The sequence below is a fragment of the Ictalurus furcatus genome, chromosome 4, assembly GCF_023375685.1.
Source record: "Ictalurus furcatus strain D&B chromosome 4, Billie_1.0, whole genome shotgun sequence".
NCBI lineage: Eukaryota > Metazoa > Chordata > Actinopteri > Siluriformes > Ictaluridae > Ictalurus > Ictalurus furcatus.
The window spans coordinates 25318703-25325895 of record NC_071258.1 but is presented as its reverse complement, the minus strand read 5'-3'; the positions used below and the strand labels follow the sequence as shown (position 1 = coordinate 25325895).

Sequence of the window (7193 nt, the reverse complement as noted above, 5' to 3'; positions counted from 1 at the left end):
GGTGTACTCACTTTTGTTGCCAGCGGTTTAGACATTAATGGATGTGTGTTGAGTTATTTTGAGGGGACAGCAAATGTACACTGTTATACAAGCTATACACTCACTACTTTACATTGTAGCAAAGTGTCATTTCTTCAGTGTTGTCACGTTAAAAGTTATAATCAAATATTTATAAACATGTGAGGGGTGTACTCACTTTTGCGAGATACTGTATATATTGGCAAAAATAGCCCCAGACACTAATATAAAGCTTATGATTTGCACCTGGAACTACTGTCAGAGCCATTCTGTTATAGACAATTGAACACCACTGTCCACCATCACAGTCAAAAATTAGCATTGCTGTTTTATAAGGACAAAATGATTAACTATACTTTTTTTTATATACTTGTAACAGATGAGTGCTCTGTCAGCTTATCATTTAAGCTGATCCTTATTAAACTTATCTTTTGAAAGTTAAAAGCATGATAAAATAGCTTAAATCCCATTAATTTCATGAGCATAACTTAGTATTTGTCACCATACTAACTTGTGTGCACAATTAACTGTCAGTACATGATGTGAAAAATAAAATAATATTTAACCCTTGCCTAAACTTCATTCTTTCTGACAATGTATTATAGCTCATTGTACTTTTTCATTGTGAGAGTCACCTGGTTCCAGATATTTATTTATTTCCCTGTAACCTAATTAGAATACAGGGCAAATTAAAAGTTTTCTGCCAATGAGAGCAGTTTTCAGAAATAAAAGCCACTGTTTTTATTTTTTTATTATTATTATTTTAAAAGATCATAGCCTGCTGATTTATGAATCTCAGTCCTAGATTTTTCTTCCACTATAAACCCAGTTCCACCCAGTCAAACTCAGTTCTCATCCTCACACCTCACCCAGGTGCTCAGTCTAGTTCCCATGACTGAAACTGGAATTGGCAATTCAGTCCTGAGTATTGATTCTTCCAGTTGGCACTACTTCTATTTGTGTGAAAGCTTCCTACACTACATTTGTTCTATGTAGAGCAATCTAAGTCTGAATGAATGTGCATACACAAAAAGCATTTGAAAGAATTGTCAATTGTAAGTTGTGCTGTTGTATGCTAGTTTGAATAACAAAGCTGACGGAGATATAACAATATCTCACATTTTAGAAATAGGCTGATGTGAGACGTGAGGATAATATTGATCTGTAGTTTCAAAGTCAGATGAAAAAAAAAACTAGATGTGGTGTGGAGAAAGTTTTGTGCTCAGCCATGCTGAGCTAATGTCAGCCATGAGGTCATTGTGTTCAGCAGTGAGGTCAAGTATTCAACCTTGTTGCAATCAAATCTATAAATTAGTTCTTGTACAATTAGTCACATAAATACAAGCACATAATTGAACCCTCTGCAGTTCATTATTATGGGCTATATTGTGGATATTCATGCCATATAATCCCAATTAAATCCATTCCATCAATTACAGGTTGTAAGACTACAAAATGTTCAAAGGGGTTGAATACTTAGGCAACACCCTGCACCATCATGTAACATGAATATGGCATAAGGATGTCTATTATTTTATAATAGCAATTGCTTGACTTTTTTGCAACACTCAAATAATGTTTTAATTTAAACTAGAACAGCAATGACATAATGGGAATAATTTCTACAATTCACAGAAGAATTTTCCATTTTCTTTACAACTCACTTGATAATCCTTGACATAGAAAATCTCATCAGGCCAAAGGTCAACCCTTAGATAATAAATCAATCTGACTTTTCTGAAAGTGTTTCAAATGGGTTGTGTAATTCACTTCATTATAACATATTTATTGTACTGTGAGGACACATTGTCTCAATGCTGTATTAATATATTGAAAACTAACATACATTTCCTTTACCTGACTGATCTCTGGGAAGCAGTATATTGCGCTCATTCCTTTGAAGCATTATATTCTCTTTATTTTTGTTAGATATTAGAAAGAATCACACCCTATTCTGAATGTGGAAATGAAAATGATCTAGAAGATCTAGAAGACACTGATAGAGAAGCTGAACATTTATAACGGCTAGTTATCATTTTGTAACTCTGCTGAGTTATTGCTGCACTCACACATGGACAAACCCACAAGCAACCCCACCCACCACACACACACACACACACACACACACACAGACACACACACACACACACTAACTAAAGATCATTACATCAGACTATACTCCTCAGGAGGAACTAATTCCTTCTTGTTTGGACTGCTGTGAGGAGTCAAGCACAGCAAAGAGAACAGCAAAGGTAAGACTAAGAATTACCTCAAATTTTACCAGTTATTTTAGTGATCCTATTTGTTCAATAAAGGTTATCATGACTACATATCAATGGAGAATAAAAGAAACATGTTTGGAATATAAACATGAGCAATGCTGATGTGCAAAAAGAAATAAACTACAACTTGGATTATCTAAAATTATCTTTAACCAGCCATTTCCATTTATGTCTCAATAAAAGAGCAGGACTACCAGAATGGACTAAGTATTTGTAACAGAATCATGGTTGAAAACTCTCACAGTTAACTACAAACCAACCACACCAGTGGTTTTATGAAGTTTGTGGGAAGATCCAGCACAGTGTTTATGTTTCTGTCCCTTTACCATGAAAAAAAACCCATAAAAAACATAAATCATAACGGTAATAAACAAATAAATGTTTTAAATGTATTGTTATTGTGTCTGGATTCATTAATAAACACTATGTTGCTAGTTGAATAGATATAGTAATTAATATTAATTAAAACAATTAAAATATAATTTTCAAGTATTGAAACCTGAACTTGTTGTGACCGATAAAATTCAGTTGATTAAATGCAAGATATAATGACATATAATGATAAATATGTAGTGCTATGTTCAGAATCAGTGAATTAAGGCTAAAAAGTTACTTCACTATTTAAATAAGGAAATTATGCAGGTACTTATGTCGATTTTTTGGGTGCGGTATTCAGATTATGCAAATTAGCTTTCTCTGAAGTGGACAAATTCTTTTGCACAGAAACATTTGAGAGAAGGTATTTCAATAGCATCTAGACCAAAGCCGTTAAAAAGTAAGCATTCAACATTAAGCCCAAAATAATTTAGAGAAAGAAAATATACAGATGATGAATGAAATAGTATAAAGAAGGATATTTTCCTTTGCTGTCAAGTGTAATACAATACAACATAGCCTATTGCTAAAACAAAAATTACAAACTACACCACCTTACCATTCTTGTGTATAAAAAACATGTACTTGTTGACTTCTGTATTAAAATATAAGCATTGTATATGTACTATTTTGTCATTCATGCACACTTTTCTAGCAGTAGCATTTCAATTCAATTCAATTCAATTTTATTTGTATAGTGCTTTTAACAATGAATATTGTCTCAAAGCAGCTTTACAGAAGCATATAAACACATGATACAGATTTTACATCTGTGAATTTATCCTGCTTGAGCAAGCCGGTGGAGATGGGGCAATGAAAAACTCCCTAAGGTGATATGAGGAAGAAACCTTGACATTTTTGTCTGCGTTGTCACAGAGACACCATATGTGATCAGTATGAACTGTATCAACATCAGTATGTGATGACAGAAGTGTTTTTTAAGCTTTTAGTTACAATGAAATTCCTGTTTGGTATATATGAAAATATCATTAAAAGCTTGATAAATTTTGGTACCTTTTTTTAAACATTTGAAATCATATTGCCAGGAGCTCTAAAATGAATATTAAAAATAAAATAACATTAAATGTTGCCAGTAATTAACCCGCTGAGGTCTGTGACATTTGGAGTAGAGACTCTTTAAGCTTGAGTATGAAAAGGGAAAAAGTAGTTGTAGACCTCTCAGAGTTAACATTTAGACCCATAACAAGGACCACACCAACTATGAGCAGGCTTAAAACAGCAAATTTTCTTATCTGACTTTTGCTAACTAACTAACATCTGGGTTATGCATGTAACCCTGTTCCCTGAAAAGCGAATGAGATGTTGCGTTAACTGAACACTGTGGGGAGCGCCTTCGTGCGTGACCGGTATCTGAAGCTTGTGTAAAATCATGCCTAATTTATAGACCTGCCGTGATCAGGTGACGTGGTAATTAAGCGCGTCGCGTGATATATAAATGACACCAATTCACCAATGTACACTGCACTCACTCACAAAACTTTCCCTCTGCCCAGAGAAGAATTAGTTGCGCCTGCCTGAACAGGGGGCGCAAAAATAATCCTCCCTGGTGGTTGATATATGAGACCACTGCTGAGTTGTCTGTAAACACATGGTGACCTCTCAATTGAGGAAAAAAGCATTTCAGTGCTAGAAATATGGCCTGCATATCTAGGCAATTTATATGCCACTCCAGATGAGGGCCGCTCCATGGACAGTGAGCGGGACAGCCGTCTAAGTCCATGCCCCAGCCCATGAGGGAGGTATCTGTCATTACCGTCTTGTGCTAAGGAGACACACCTAGAGTGTGACCCAAGGCTAGAAACCAGGGACACTTCCAAATTCTCAGAGCACGTAGGTGTCGCTGTGTGACACTGATTACTCTCAGATGCCAAGATCCAGCTTTCTCTTGCTCAATGTTGACAGGATTGTCCCTACGCATGTTGGGGATAGAAACACCCTCAGCGTAGAAGAATCCTAATAACCCCTAGAAAAGTTTTCCACTGTACTGGAGAAAGCATACTTTTCTGAGGTTCAACCTGAGCCCCAAGCGCTTCATGTGGACGAGAACAACATCTCAGTGTTGAACTGCTAGTTCCCTGGATCGTGCTAGAATTAACCAGTCATCCAGGTAGTTTAGTACACAGATGCCCTGGAGTCACAATGGAGCCAGACTGACATCCATGCACTTTGTGAAGGTGCGAGGGGATAAATCTAGCCCGAAGGGAAGAACCCAATCTTGGTATGCGTTGCCTCCAACGCAAACTCCAGGAACTTCCTGTGACTGGACGATATTTCTATGTGGAAATATGCAGCTTTTAGATCTATCACCACAAACTAGTCCTCAAACTGAATCTGTTGAACGCTAAGTTTGGGCATCAGCATCTTGAACCTGTATGTCCAAAGAGTACAGTTCAGATGATGCAGATCTAAAATTGGCCACGTACTCCTCTATTTTTTGCAGACCAGGAAATAACAGCTGTAAAAACCTCACTCCCTCAAGGAACAGGGTACATGTTCTATACCCCCTTTGTCCAAGAGGGATCTTACTTCTTGTGTTAACGTCGATCTCTGGTCTGTGCTGACTAATGTGGTGAGCACACCTCTGAACCGGGGGGTCAAGTTCTGAACTGGACCCGGTAACCCTTTTCTGTGGTAGACAGAACCCATTGCGACACATTTGGCAGTAGTTTCCATGCTGCCAGACAGTCTTTTAGTGATGGTAACTTTTCCACATTATATTTGAGGGAAAGCATCAGATTTTCATTGCCCTGTGTCAGCTTGCTGAAGAGAGAACACTGAAAACTTGGGACCGCGTTGGATAGGGGAGGCCCTACAGTAGCACTGGGGGCTAACTGCACTAACAACGTCATGTCCCCTGATACATCCCTCCATGGGCCCTCAGGACCGCTCCTCTTTGTCTGCTTGGCCTTTTTGACCATTCTCAGATCAGGCCTAGTAGCAGGCCGTGACTGTGGCCGCCTGGTTCCCCTGGCTGTCTGCGGGGTTGGCGGGCTGCCATACTCGCTTTCTGTGTCTCCCTCGCACTAGTGCTGTGAACTCAACACAACAGGGAAGGACCTGGCAGACTGCCGCCGTATGTTGAGCTCACTCAGCAGGTCTGCTTGGTAGGCCTGCAACACTGTCATTGTCTGCAGTGACCCACAAGCAAGACTACTACTGAATAGGCCTTGCACACCAATGCCACAATGGCTTGGATGGCAAAGCCGGCTCCCCTAAATTACCTGCCATCGATGGAGAGAGGTAGCTTGCAAGCACCTCCTCCACCTTCAGCAAAGCTAAATAGCCATGCCGTTCATTCCCCACCGAATAATCCGACATAATAATCCGAACAATCGCGGGGTTATAAATACGGTGTATGCATGGTTTTCCCCCAGAAGCATATTTTGTCATGCACTTCTGGAAAAAAAGGGGAGTTTTCTGCATTTTGAGGGATTTATTTTCACTTGGGAGACAAAAGCTCATTATTAGTCACTTCAAGCAGCTCTTTATATGCTGCTCTCAGTTTTTAGCACACCCTTCTGGCTCAGAGAGGAATTATTATTATTTCATTTATTTATCTATTTATTTGCGGGGGTTTTTTTTTGGGCTTTCCATAGCAGCAGCAGGAGTCGCAACGCGACATCCAAAATCCAGCAGAGAGCCGGACCCGGAAGACAGAGCAAGAGATAGATCAGCGCTCGCATCCGGCTCCTCTTCCAGATCCATATGAGATCCCCAGGACCTGAGACAGCTGGCTGCCTCAGCAGTGACTGGCCCAGATCGGTGAGGCTCTGAAACCCAGCTCGCTTCAACCGAGAAGAGAGTGAGTCGCAAGCAGAGCTGCCTAATTGTAAGGCATTCAAAAAAAGTTCACAAAAAAGCTTTTTTCTCTCACTCATTCTTTTCTCCCTTTTTTTTAAAGGTCAGAAAAGAAAAGAGATTTTTCTTTTTTTTATTGGAAAAGTTAGAGAGAAAATGAAGTCTTTGTGCGAGTGTTGAAGCTAATAAGGCTGATGGCGCGGTTCACAGTTGTCATTTATATATCACGTGACACACCTATTTGCCACATCACCTGATCACAGCAGGCCTATAAATAGGCATGATGTTACACGAGCTTCAGATACCAGTCACATGCGAGGGCGCTTCCTGCAGCGTTCTGCTAACGCAATGTGGTGTTCCCTTTGAAAGGGAACTAATGTTTGGGAATCTAAAATATTTTTTTGTACTGACTTGATAATGTAGAAGTCATAAAATAATAAATCTATAACAAAGTTTGTACTATAAAAAAATAGAGTGCCTAAAACTTTTCTGTGTGTGTGTATGCACCGATGTATTCAATAACATCCAATAATCACGGCTGATTATATCCCGTCGATCAAAAGATGGTGGGAAAAAATCGATTTTGTGCTGTGCGTAAAATAGATGTTTCTTGTGTGGAATGATGACAAAACTGCAGTTTCTAAGGTCTGCAAGCGCTGCACTGCTAAAATTTTACACCATTAGTGAGCAGCAGTGAAC

The 7193-nt window shown here is 39.0% G+C and overlaps 1 protein-coding gene across 1 annotated transcript in view; it reads left to right on the top strand.

The window, feature by feature from the left end:
• Nucleotides 1-2096: 2096 nt before the first annotated feature.
• The window catches only part of si (sucrase-isomaltase (alpha-glucosidase)), a 147521-nt gene continuing 142424 nt past the window's right edge, over nucleotides 2097-7193 (top strand). The window contains exon 1 of the mRNA XM_053623442.1: nucleotides 2097-2270. The gene's annotated coding sequence lies outside the window, so the exon portion shown is untranslated. The remainder of the gene's footprint in view (nucleotides 2271-7193) is intronic.